This window comes from Sebastes fasciatus, chromosome 4 (assembly GCF_043250625.1).
Source record: "Sebastes fasciatus isolate fSebFas1 chromosome 4, fSebFas1.pri, whole genome shotgun sequence".
Lineage (NCBI taxonomy): Eukaryota > Metazoa > Chordata > Actinopteri > Perciformes > Sebastidae > Sebastes > Sebastes fasciatus.
Window position 1 is genome coordinate 4,562,129 of NC_133798.1, and position 12,473 is coordinate 4,574,601.

Below are 12,473 nucleotides of genomic sequence, written 5' to 3' on the forward strand. Positions count from 1 at the left end.
TTAATTCCCCATTTGCTACGCTCCCCTTTATGTATTTCTGTGTCGCATCATCATCTAACCATTAATCCTCCATCTATGTTAAAATGGCCAGTGTAATGGAGCAGTGACAGAATCACACTACTGTTGTTAAATTGCCCGTTGCCACAGCAACCCCTCATCCATTCTCCATCCACTCAATGTAATAGGAAGCATAATCAATGTTACTGTTTGCTGGACAAAACCCTATTTTCTGTGTTTTCTTTTTTCCCGCAGTAATCCATTTGTTCTTATTACAGCTGGATATTTTTTTGTGCCATAGAACAAATAGCATTGAGAATGGCTAACACCACCCAAACAATCAATTAATCCAGGATATACAAGCTACTGATCTATACAGCAACACACACAGTGTAATGATCAGGTCAATTAGTTTTCTAATAAGTAAATATAAACGAGTCTGTAGGATAATAATATGTCATTTGTTTGAACATATTCTGAACAAAAAGACAATTTGCATGTACTAATTAATGTGTGAATGGTAGCTTCAGCGTCAAGCCTGATAGCAAGCCGGTTAGTGACCGCATTAGATTAGCCTCGTCGGCAGATGATGAGTTCAAGGCTCACAAGAGCAAGCAACCGGTTTTGTGGCACAATCTGCAGTCACCGCACCTGATGAAGTCCAAAACCAAAAAAATCTAAAGTAATCACAGTTCTATCTCCGCACCGTCACATGTGCAGTCCACTCAAATTTTCCAGTAATACTAATAATATAAGGCTTCTTGTCCCATGATGTACTGTATAATTAAGCTAGCTCCACAGATTGGCCTACTAATGAAAACTACAGCCCCAACAAGAACCTCAGATGTGTTTTTGTAAATATCAGGTCACCAATAAATTAATCGATTCTTCAACATGGCCTGGATATGATTGGTTTGTGTCAAACATGGCTGGAACCAAATGTTGTCTTACCATTAAATGAAGCTTCCCCACCAGACTTCACTAATGCCCATGTAGCATGGGCTGCTAAACACCTCCACCTCTAACCTCCAATCTTGATGTTAAATTCAACTCATTGAGGCTCTTGTATTAAAATCATCTCCATTAACCATTAATTGCTAGTCTACTCCATCCACCGCCTAGCACGTATTCACACATTTTAGAAGAATTTGGAGATTTTATCTCAGGTGCTGTATGACCTGCTCTTAGACACCCCTAGGTGGCTCCTTGCACTGATGATGCAGGATTACAGTAGCCAAAGCTAATCCAAATAGGAGTTATATGGTAGTCCATGTGTCATGTCTAAACCTCTTGGTTTGTTTTTAAGAAGTCAGTGTGAACATAAACCAGACCAGAATATGAAGTGAGAGCAACCTACGGGACCCAAAAACTGATACAGACGCTGGTGCAACCACAACAAAAAACAGCATCCCACAGCACTATCCTTCTGTCTTCCTTTCTTTTCTTCCTGACAAGATAGAAGATTGATATTTGTAACTGTAAACATAAGACACAGTTCGGTTCATACCCCGGTTGAGGAGTCACGGTTCGGTGCGAGTTCGGTTCATACTGATCCATTTCTTTTCATTCATTTTGAACAGACGGTAGTGCAAAGGTCAAAGTCAGACACAATCCTCTTGTTGGGGACTGAGATGGTATTTTGCAAACTTTGCAACTTTGATAAACTGTTTTCATTATAAAAATGGAACATTGCAAACATTTCTGTCATAACCTTATACAAGAAAAAAAAAATCTTAATATTAGGAGAATAAAGTCATAACTTTACGAGAAAAAAGAGAAAATAACACGTAAAATCACTACTTTATAATATTATGACTTTATTCTCATAATACTACGACTTTTTTCTCGTAAAGTTATGACTTTATTTTCATAATATTCTGACTTTTTCTCTTAATCCTACGACTTTATTCTCGAAAACTTTTGTCTTTATTCTCGAAATCTCAGATTAATTTTTTTTCCTCAATGTGGCCCTAACACTCTGTCGTACCGTCGTACCATAGACCTACAACAATGATAAATAAAAATGAAAATGTAAACAAAAAACAGTTATACATTTCCATTTTTAAAAATCCACAGGGAGCCACTGGAGAGGGGCTAAAGAGCTGCATGTGGGGCTCTGGAGCCGCAGGTTGCAGACCCCTGGTCCATACAATGCATCTCTTATACTATGAAATTGAAAATGAAACTGCTTGAAAGCAGCGGGGATAAGGAGTTACGCGCCACTTTGCTTTTCCCTCGTCCCAGTGATCGGCACATCTCGGCGATGCTGTCGAGTGTGTGTTAGTTGACCGGATGCGTTTCCATTCACATCCCCTACAACAGTGGAGCAACGGCAACTCACCGCCCTTAATTTATGCACAACTTTCTCTCCGTTGCTGTTGTAGTTGACCCGCGGGCGGGTCTTCCAGCGCCATCGTTTCATTTGCGCTCACCATAGTGTGACTGACTCACACACCAATCAGCTTGTTGTGCTAACCTCAGTACATGTTACTAAAGGCGTACAGATACAGTTTTTCCAGGAGGAATTTGCACTTGTGAACTTTGGTTCAACATTACGTGCATCAATTTTCATACCGTGTATGCTGCGTGCGGCTGAGTGCACCGGACCGTGACTCCCACACCGTGATGGTTCGGCACACATACACGAACAGATACAGCCCTAATATGGATGTATTCATGGACATCAAGCATGAATGTCTGCCTCTGAAAGTTTCTGCACATATCTACTAGGTTTTTGCACACACACACACACACACACACACGATTGTACATCTATATTTGTCAGGACCCTCACTGACATAATGGGTTCCCTAACCTAGCCCTAACCTTTACCATCACAACTAAGTGTCAAATCCCAATCCTTGCCCTAAACAGAACCTCATCCAATCTGAAACCTAAAGTAAGTCCTCCCTTTGCAAAAATGTCCTCAGAGCCTACAGGTCCTAACACTTACTGAGCTATCAGTGTTCGTAGCAGTATTTGTGTAAGTGTGTGTGCGTGTGTGTGTGTGTGTGTGTGTGTGTGTGTGTGTGTGTGTGTGCATACGACAGTGGGAACTGCATCTTTGCAAGTATTTGTATCCATATCTGCTCCATAGAGGATAGCATATATTCTTCTCTGAGGAGCTGCCCTGCTTCCAAAAGACTAAAATACATCCTCTGGTACTCTCGTCTGTCTCGCAGTCTCCCTCTCTGTCTCTGTCTCAGTTTCTGATTGACAGCGTGCCTTCTTGTGTGTGTGTGTGTGTGTGTGTGTGTGTGTGTGTGTGTGTGTGTGTGTGTGTGTGCGCGCGTGTGTGTGTGTGTGTGTGTGTATTATTCTGTTCATATGTAGTACTCTGAAATTGGAAGATCTCTCTCTCTCTCTCTCTCTCACACGCACGCACGCACAGATAAAGAGGGTAGCTGGGTTCCCATCCAACATATTTAATGCAATTATAATGTATTAAATTTGGCAAATTGTGTTGTTTCAGTCAGTTTGTCCTAAATTATCTTCAATGTAACAGTATATGTTTGAAATAATGTGGCGTTTTGTCAATAAAGAAATTCAATGGTTATGAAATATTATTAGAAAGTAATCTGTTGCTGACCGATATGACCAACTGGTAGCATAATAATAAGAGTGAAGTGCAATGGTCAAACTGCCACGGCTTACTGGGACACTTGAATAGAACAGGGCCGTTGTTAACTAGGGATGCACCGAGTATCGGGTCCGATACTGTGCTCATGTACTCGTACTCGCAAAACGGCTCCGATACAACAACACCGATACCACTCTACGGCAGCGTGACGTTAACCTCTCGTCTTCTTTCGCCATCTTTCGGGTCCTATCGCACGCGCTCACGCTCCACCTCCCCGACGGTGCGGGCGAGACCGGCCGGGATCAACCTCAGCCGGTGCGCCGGCCCTCACCTTCATTGCGCCACGGGGGTTTTGCTTGCACCCTCTGACTCGCGCGTGCGTTAGACTCCTTGGTCCGTGTTTCAAGACGGGTCGGGTGGGTTGCAGACATCGCCGCAGACCCCTGGCGCCTTTTACGTGGGCCGAGCCATGCCTTGGGGGCACGACGCCGTTGGGGCGCATTTAGGACAGTCCGCCGAGGTTGACAGTCGCACCGGGAGCAGGGGGCCCCGTCCCTACCCGGCGGGGAGAGAGGGCACAGCGAGCACTTTGGCCACGGCCCCGGGACGCACCTTCGCCCCCGAGCCTTTCCAAGCTGACCTAGAGCCGGTCGCGGCGCACCGCCTCGTATGCGGGACTCCCCAGCCTGCCGTGTGTCGCTCACGCCCTCCAGCTGGCTGTTAACGAGGGTCTTTTGGCAGAGAAGTACTCGTATTGGGTACTCGATATCGGCGAGTACCCAAATGTAAGTACTTGTACTTGTACTTGTACTCGGTCTGAAAAAAAGTGGTATCGGTGCATCCCTATTGTTAAACATCGGCCTGGTCTCTGTCGGACCGAAGCTCTGTCATCAATTGACATTTTATCCAGTTTTGAACCAGAACTTCATGATTCACTTTTTAAAACCTTACCTTTTTATGTACGTGTTTTAACTTGGTATAAGGATTTTAGTCATTGGAAGTCTGGATTTTTACCTACACGTCCCGACCGCGGGATGTAACCTACTGGACTGGAATGCAGGTTTAAGGCACTTCCACATTGGCTTCACTTTTACCTGGTTTATCATTATCTCCACCTTATTGAAGACACGGCGAGGTCAAAACCAGTCATTGTTTTAAAACCATTAACATGCCTGACTGAATAAAGGCTTTAACATAACTTCCTTACATGCTCTAAGGTGCCTAAAAGACATGCCCCCATCAGTGAGCAGTTTATTCATCTTCAAGCAGCAGCTTCACGGATCCGGCCGCTGTGTGTCAAACCTGTGAGACAACCACTCAGGCTGCTCATGAAGATTAACACCGCTGTCCTCAAACTACACGTCTACAAATCCATAGAAAGTGGCTCGGGACTTATCTGTACTTAAAAAGACTCCGACTTCCACATTTTATGCAGGATGTTCTTTTCACTTATTTACTTCAATCCTTTCTGATGGAAAGTTTTATTTTTTTTATGACATGCAAAAAAGGTTTGACTAAATTGAGTTTGGCAGCTGGATTAAAACACGGACTGAGACGCGGAATCAGGAAAGAGAGGTGCCGAGGTGATGGGAGGGGAGAGGGATGGAAATATGATTGCATTGAATGTAATATATTGTAGTTTAAATACATACGTACTACAGCTATAAAACATTAATTCCACATGTCCAATGTCCATCATAGCTGTAAATCACTTCTGTGCTGCAACACAGAATTGTACTGTATAACATGAAATAGCTCACACAGATCCAGAACTACAAACATTCACAGGAGCCAGTAAGCAAGTGTTGACCTCTAGTAACCTGTCTTTCAAGGTGTGTGTATCTCTCTCACACACTGAACACTCAGCCCTGGAAATAGCCCCAGCAGCCTGAACCAGCTCATAGCTTGAAATATCACACTATTAGCACACCAGCCGCCAAAAATATGCCAGATAGACTCGTTGGCAGCCCCTTCACAGGCTCAAGTTGGCAGAACATGTTGTAACATATACATACACACACACACACACACACACATATAAAGGCTGTCAATCAATTCAAATATTTAATCTAGATTAATCACATGATTGTCCATGATTATTCGCAAATTAATCGCACAATTTTTATCTGTTTAAAATGTACCTTAAAGGGAGATTGGTCAGGTATTTAATTCTCTTATCAACATGGGAGTGGACAAATATGCTGCTTTATGCAAATGTATGTATATATTTATTATTTGAAATCAATTAACAACACAAAACAATGAAAGATATTGCACAGGTACTGCATTTAGCATAAAAAAATATGCTCAAATCATAACATGACAAACTCAAACCCAACAGGGAACAACAGCTGTCAGTGTGTCAGTTGTCTTGCCCAAAACTGCATGTGATTATCATAAAGTGGACATGTTTGTGAAGGGGAGACTCGTAGAACCCATTTTCATTCACATATCGAGGTCAGAGGTCAAGGGGGACCCCCTTTAAAATGGCCGTGCCAGTTTTTCCTCACCAATATTCAGCGTAGGTTTAGAGTGTTATTTAGCCTCCTTCGCGACAAACTAGTATGACATTGTTGGTATTCCTTAGATTTTCTAGTTTGATACGATGCAAGTATCTTCACTCTAGCTTTAAAACTGAACCCGCTACAACCTCCGAAAGACCCGTTGGATTTTTAAGAGGTTGATTATAAAATCACAAGTTGCGTTAATGCGTTAAATAAATTAGTGGCGTTAAAACAAATTTGCGTTAATGTGTTATTATCGCGTTAACTTTGACATCCACACGCACGTACTCACAGGCAGTGCCGCTACGTTATCCACAGCTAAGTCGCAACAAAAACTGACATTCCTGAAATACAACTGTTAAAATCAGTGGAACCAATGGGAACCAGTGATTGTATGTATTATGAGGTAATTCAGTGAGAAAACCTGAGCGTAAATTGTATTACAAAATCACTATTTATAAAAAATGCATCTTTAACTCTGTTCTATGTTGTCATTAGATGTATAGTACAGCTGAACAAAACTAAACTATAGAAATGCTTGTTATTATGGCTGCATAACGGCAGGAATCTGACGATACGATACGTATCATGATACAGAGGTTACAATTCAATATATCGCGAAACAAATTTTTTTTATCTAATTTTAGCAAAAACTGTCATAGTATAAAGAACAGTAAAACAAGTTTACTTTTTTTATGTAATCATAACAGTGGGATCTGGATTTGCATTTATCACAGTCCCTGTAACTGTTACGGGTTCTGTAAGTTTAAAACTAATCAGAGTGGTAGGTCTTCCTTTCATTAACTATCTTTGCAGGTTTCCAAGCTGCTGGGGTTGGCCCGCCTCCCTCCCTTCTTTCGTGTGATGTCATCGCTGTGGCCACCACTCCGCGGCTGCGGCGGAAACCGGTTGAATCAGTTAAAAGAGGCCCGGAGAGGAACGACACGTGTGGCTGTGATTACACTTGATCAGTCCACCTCGTCGCTTCTTTGTTGTGTGATTTTGTAACAAACTAACTAACTCGATGGTATTGAGTACCTTCGTGTGACGTTATTGTCGAAGTATAGAAGCATTTGTGATTTGGTTGGAACTGGGCTAGGGAGTAGTTTATTTTTAGGTCACATATTAATGTGCTAGTTGGTTAGTCTTTTCCTCTGTGTAGATGCACTCGTTAAAAAGGCTGCTGCCATTCATGTGTTTTCTCCATTCGTAGTTTACATTTTATGTCAACACACTTGTGTTCACCTTTATTTGCTGTAACTTTGTTGGTTGATTGCCTGCAGCCTGTTTTGCTCTCATTTGATCGTTCATTTAACAGTAAACGGCTACTTTACGCCTGATTCCATCGGCTGGCGTTGCTTCCCTTACCCCTAGACCTTACTGGGACGTAACAGTAACATTCAACATCCTAGCACTACTTTAAGAGGGCACATGCACTGAGAGGGTGCATCTCTTTGGATATTACATGAAGTATTGACTTCTGTGCGTGTAAACCATTGATTAAAAATATAGTGTTTTTAAGAATCAATACAGTATGGCAAAACATCATATTTTGATATATGATATGTTCTTACACTCACACTTGTTAAAAAGTCGTTGCCAAGAACAGACACGTGACTTGACTGCGACTCTGACTATACTACAGTAGATAAGCTGCACTCAGTGAAGCGTTGGCCAAATTGTTTTATTATCTCCGGACACATTTTATTAATTCCATATCCACTATATAATGTACTTTGGTAACTCCATTAGTGAATTACATACTGTAGCAGATGGCTAAATATATACATTTTTGCACACATAGATTAGCCACTGCTGTTGTAAAGATTAGAGAGTCTAACTTCAGATGCACGAGCCTGTATAAAGTGAGAGAGTACAATCGGTTTATTCCAGCATCATTATTCAGCTGATGGCAGTTCTCATGACCTTTGTTTGATTTAGCTGGTATGTCAAGAGGTGGAGAAAGTGATGACAAGTCTGTGTGAAATTAATATGAAATGCTCTAAGTGACATACAGAGTTGCTAATTTCATCGCGTTTCCAGTTCTATTGGTATCTGTTCTGATTGAGTTATTTTAGTTGCTTGATCTTATTGCAGTAACACAGAACATTTCATTTGTGGAGGAAGATGGCAACCTGTAAGCTGCAGTTCAAACCGTGAACTCATTTCACATCATTTGTTGGTGGAGAAATGTTGGTGGGACAAAAAACAGAGATTTTGGAATGGTGTGGTTTTGTCTGGAATTCCCTGCTAAGCCTGCTGCCACCACGACATGGCCCCGGATAAGCGGAAGAAAATGGATGGATGGATGGATGGACATTGGTTGTAGCCTACTTTTTTGCTGTGTCACCACCATTCAAAGTCACACCCAAGCATGGTAAACAAGACAGGGTCCTTGTTTCAACACGGGTCACGTGGTTTGCCGACATCGCCGCAGACCCCTCGCACTGAGGACAGTCCGCCCCAGTTGACAGTCGCGCCGTGACCCCATCCCTCCCAACAGGGAGACAGGGCTCAGCAAGCACCACGTTCCCAGGAAGCGGTGAGGTCCTGGTGAACGGTGCTGAAAAGTTCACGGCCGGAGCCGCGAGCCACCTTCAAAGCCGAGAGTCCGTCGTGGCGCACCGTAACCCTCCGATTTGAATCCCCTGGGCATACTGCACGGACCCAACGGTTGAGAAGTGTACAAATATTTTCAGTTCATTATGATTATGATGATTATATTATTATGTTAATGTGGTCTAAATCATCACTGAAATTCATACCAATTGATTTTCTAATTGCCATATAGTCTGTATCTGGTATCTAATAGTCTATGAAGATAAAAGAACAAGTAGTTGAATTTTCGTATTGAACAGCCAAATCCGAGTCAAACCAAAATATTCTGATTCAGGTACAGCGCTATCCTAGAGCCTGCATTTACTTGTGCCGTGACCCAACCACAGCCTCTAATCTGCCCGGTGAAGGTGAAGCTTCTCTCTCCTCCTTCTTCCTCTCCTTCCCGCTGCCTCTGGTGCCACTGATTTTCTTTTGGCATCTTGTCAGATGACGGGTCATACAAAAAATACACTGATTGTCTGAAGGAGCAGCAATTTAGGTCATGGAATAGGGCAAATAAAAGACGGTACAGTATGTCTTAAAAAGCAGCCATGGTAATATTCAAAGAATAAAGCACATATGTTGCTTCAGTTTAGTCCAGACAGCACCCTTTCTGAAAAGTTCAGAGATTTTCAACTAGAAGTGCTCGGAGCGGCTGCACAAAAAGGTCGGAGTGCTCTGAAAAAAGACACTAGACGCATGCGGCCGTATACGCTCTCTCCTCATTGGGAACAATTGAAAAAATGATCCTGGCACTTAGAAAGAAAATGCTATTTGCACCACCAGCCTTACTGGAGAGCTGCTATCCTGAGCAGTTGGGACATCATGTGGAGGTAAACTGAGGTGTACCAAGACCTTACAACAACGGCTCTGGTTTGAATCCATCCCGTAACCCTTTGCTGCATGTCGTCCCCTGCCTCTCCCCCTTTCCTGTGTCTTATCTAATAAAGGCAAAAATCCCCCAAAAAATCAGCTTAAAAAAAAGAAAGAAAGAGTTGTCGGAGTCTCTTCCAGTCTGGGTGTCTTGTTCCTATGTAGGAGAGGTGGATGGCCCGACATATCTGTACCCAAGTGTGACGACCCCTCCACTCCACTAGGTGTCCTGTGTCTTTTTGCTGGTTCTCCTTTGTTTTGCAGGAGAGGGTCGTCAGGTTGATGAGCCACACCTGGGCTTGGTGTGGTTGGGATAAAAGCTCTCTACCTTTCAACAGATGTGGCTCTCTCTTCCTTGGCTGGCACACCTGTTTTGGTTTTGTTTGCAGCAGACATTTTCACACACCCACACATGCCTACATTACTGATTACTGACTTTCCACGTTTATTTAGTTATTGATTGTTAGTTTGTTAAATAAATGCCTGTTACTATTTTTAAACTCGTCTGGTCTCCCATTTTTGTTGCAACCTTTGAGCCGGGTTGTAACAAATGGGGGCTCGTCCCGGGATATTAATTATTCCCGAGAATTTCTTGTTTAAATTAATTAATTGATTGTTTGCACCGGGGGGTGCTATGGCGTTCAATTTAGAGCGTTTTCTTCAAACCCCCACCCGTGATCAACTTGCGCTGTGTAGAAAGGACGACCTGTTAAGCATAGCCAGCCACTTCGGTTTCTCGGCATCGAGGCAGCTAATTAAGAAAGAACTAAAGCAGTTAGTGGTGAATAAACTTGTTGAGCTGAGGGTGATTGAGATGTTGGCGCCTGCAGAGTCCAGTATGCAGGAGGAAGTCGCTCTGGCTGAGGGTGGAACTCCCAGTACTGTGGCTGAGCGAGAGCCGAAACCAGCCCCGGGTATTGCCTTCGAGGCGGAGGGCCGGGTTAAGACGCCGGTTACTCTCCCTCGATACGATCCCCTATCGCCTGGTTCTGCAGGATCTCGAGACGAGGCACGTTTAAAAGTACGCCTTGCTCGTCTCCACCTCGAGGCTCAGACTCATGCGCAGGAACGTCAGGCAGAGCTTGACTTCCGCCTGCAAGTTAAAAAACTGGAGATAGAGGCAGATAAAGACGTAAGGTTACGTCAGATGGAGATTGATTTACAGAGGGAAACTCTTACGGCAGAGGCAGCTTCTGCGTCAGCTGGCTCACCCTCAATGCTCGCTAGTTATTCACCAAGAGCTTTTGACATTAGTAAAAACATCACTTTAGTCCCACAGTTCCGAGAAACCGAAGTGGACTGTTACTTTAGCGCCTTTGAGCGCATTGCTCTGGCTCTTAAATGGCCTGCTGAGATGTGGTCCCTACTACTACAATGTAGGTTATCTGGTAAAGCCCAAGAGGTAGTAGCAGCGCTCCCTCTTGAGGCTAGTAAAGATTATGACACTGTGAAAGCCGCCATTCTGCGCGCCTATGAATTGGTGCCAGAGGCTTATAGGCAAAAATTTAGAGCCCAGAAAAAGTCCGCCACCCAAACTTATGTGGAGTTTGCGAGGGATAAGGGAAGTCTCTTTGACAAATGGTGTTCCGCTAATAAATGTAATGATTTTTCTGCCCTTCGTGAGTTAATGTTGTTGGAAGAGTTTAAAAATTGTTTGCCTGAGCGCATGGTTGTGCATTTGAATGAGCAGAAGGTAAACACTCTGTCTGCTGCAGCTGTTATGGTGGATGAGTATATGCTTACACACAAGGTTACGTTCACTTCGTCCTCTTTTTCTGACAGGCCTCGTTTCGTTCCCGCTGCCTCTGTTGATAGAGGTCCTAGCAGAGCTCCTCTCGTGCGCAGAGAGGAGAGGGAGTGTTACTACTGCCACAAGGCCGGACACGTCATTGCAAATTGTTTGTTATTGAAACGTAAGGAGGAGCAGCCGTCTCCGGCTGTGCGCCAGCCTAAAGGCATCGGCTTAATTAAATCAGGGCGTATTGGAAATCCCACAGACCCGTGTGATGATGATAGTCCTGATCCCTGCTTCAGGCCGTTTATTATGGAGGGCTTAGTGTCGCTAACCGGCGCGCCAGGTGATCAGCGTCCCATACAGATTTTGCGCGACACCGGGGGTTCCCAGTCTGTTATAATTGCAAAATCGTTACCATTTTCAGAGCAATCGGCGTGTGGCTACAGTACGATGCTCAGTGGAATCGAAATGGGTTGTGTTCCGCGGCCAGTGCACCGGGTGCATGTGCAGTCCAAATTAATAAGCGGTTTCTTCCCGGTAGCGGTCTGCCCGGCGTTGCCAATCCGTGGCATCGTAATGTTAATGGGGAATGACATTGCCGGGGGTAAGGTGACGCCTACGCTTGAGGTGTTAGACAGGGCACCGATACTCTCTGTCAGCCCAAGACTCGCCGCTAACAGTGATGAGTCGGAGCTGCTGGCTTTGTTCCCGTCGTGCGTAATTACGCGCGCTCAAAAACAGAAGCGTGCTGCAGAGAGTGACAGGAGTAATGATGTTGATCTAACGGACAGTGAGCTGTTGAAAGTCCTTGCAGGTGAGACCGAACTAGACGCCATTGTGACGTCCCATTCTCCTCCTAAGGAGGTAAAAGACACAGGACACCTAGTGGAGTGGAGGGGTCGTCACACTTGGACCAAGGGACCATTGTCTCATAATCTGTCCATGGAAATACCAACTCTAAAAGTTATGTAATCATAAACATTTTCGGAGTTGGGCAACAAATTTCTACCTCTTTGTGTTTGAACAGATTCTACCTATAACGATTTAGATCTTACCCTAACACAGAACAAGCCGTCATTGGAAACTGTTTGGAAAAGAGCATACACTTTCAAAAAATACTTGGCAGGTGATTGGATAAACCATCTTTCAATCAAAACTCTTTCCGAAGCCAGTCGATAGAAGAGCA

The 12,473-nt window shown here is 43.8% G+C and overlaps 1 protein-coding gene across 4 annotated transcripts in view; it reads right to left on the minus strand.

Moving 5' to 3' along the window:
* Positions 1-12,473, minus strand: part of LOC141765507 (NT-3 growth factor receptor-like) — a 258,306-nt gene that overhangs the window by 145,802 nt on the left and 100,031 nt on the right. The gene's annotated exons all lie outside the window — the stretch shown is intronic.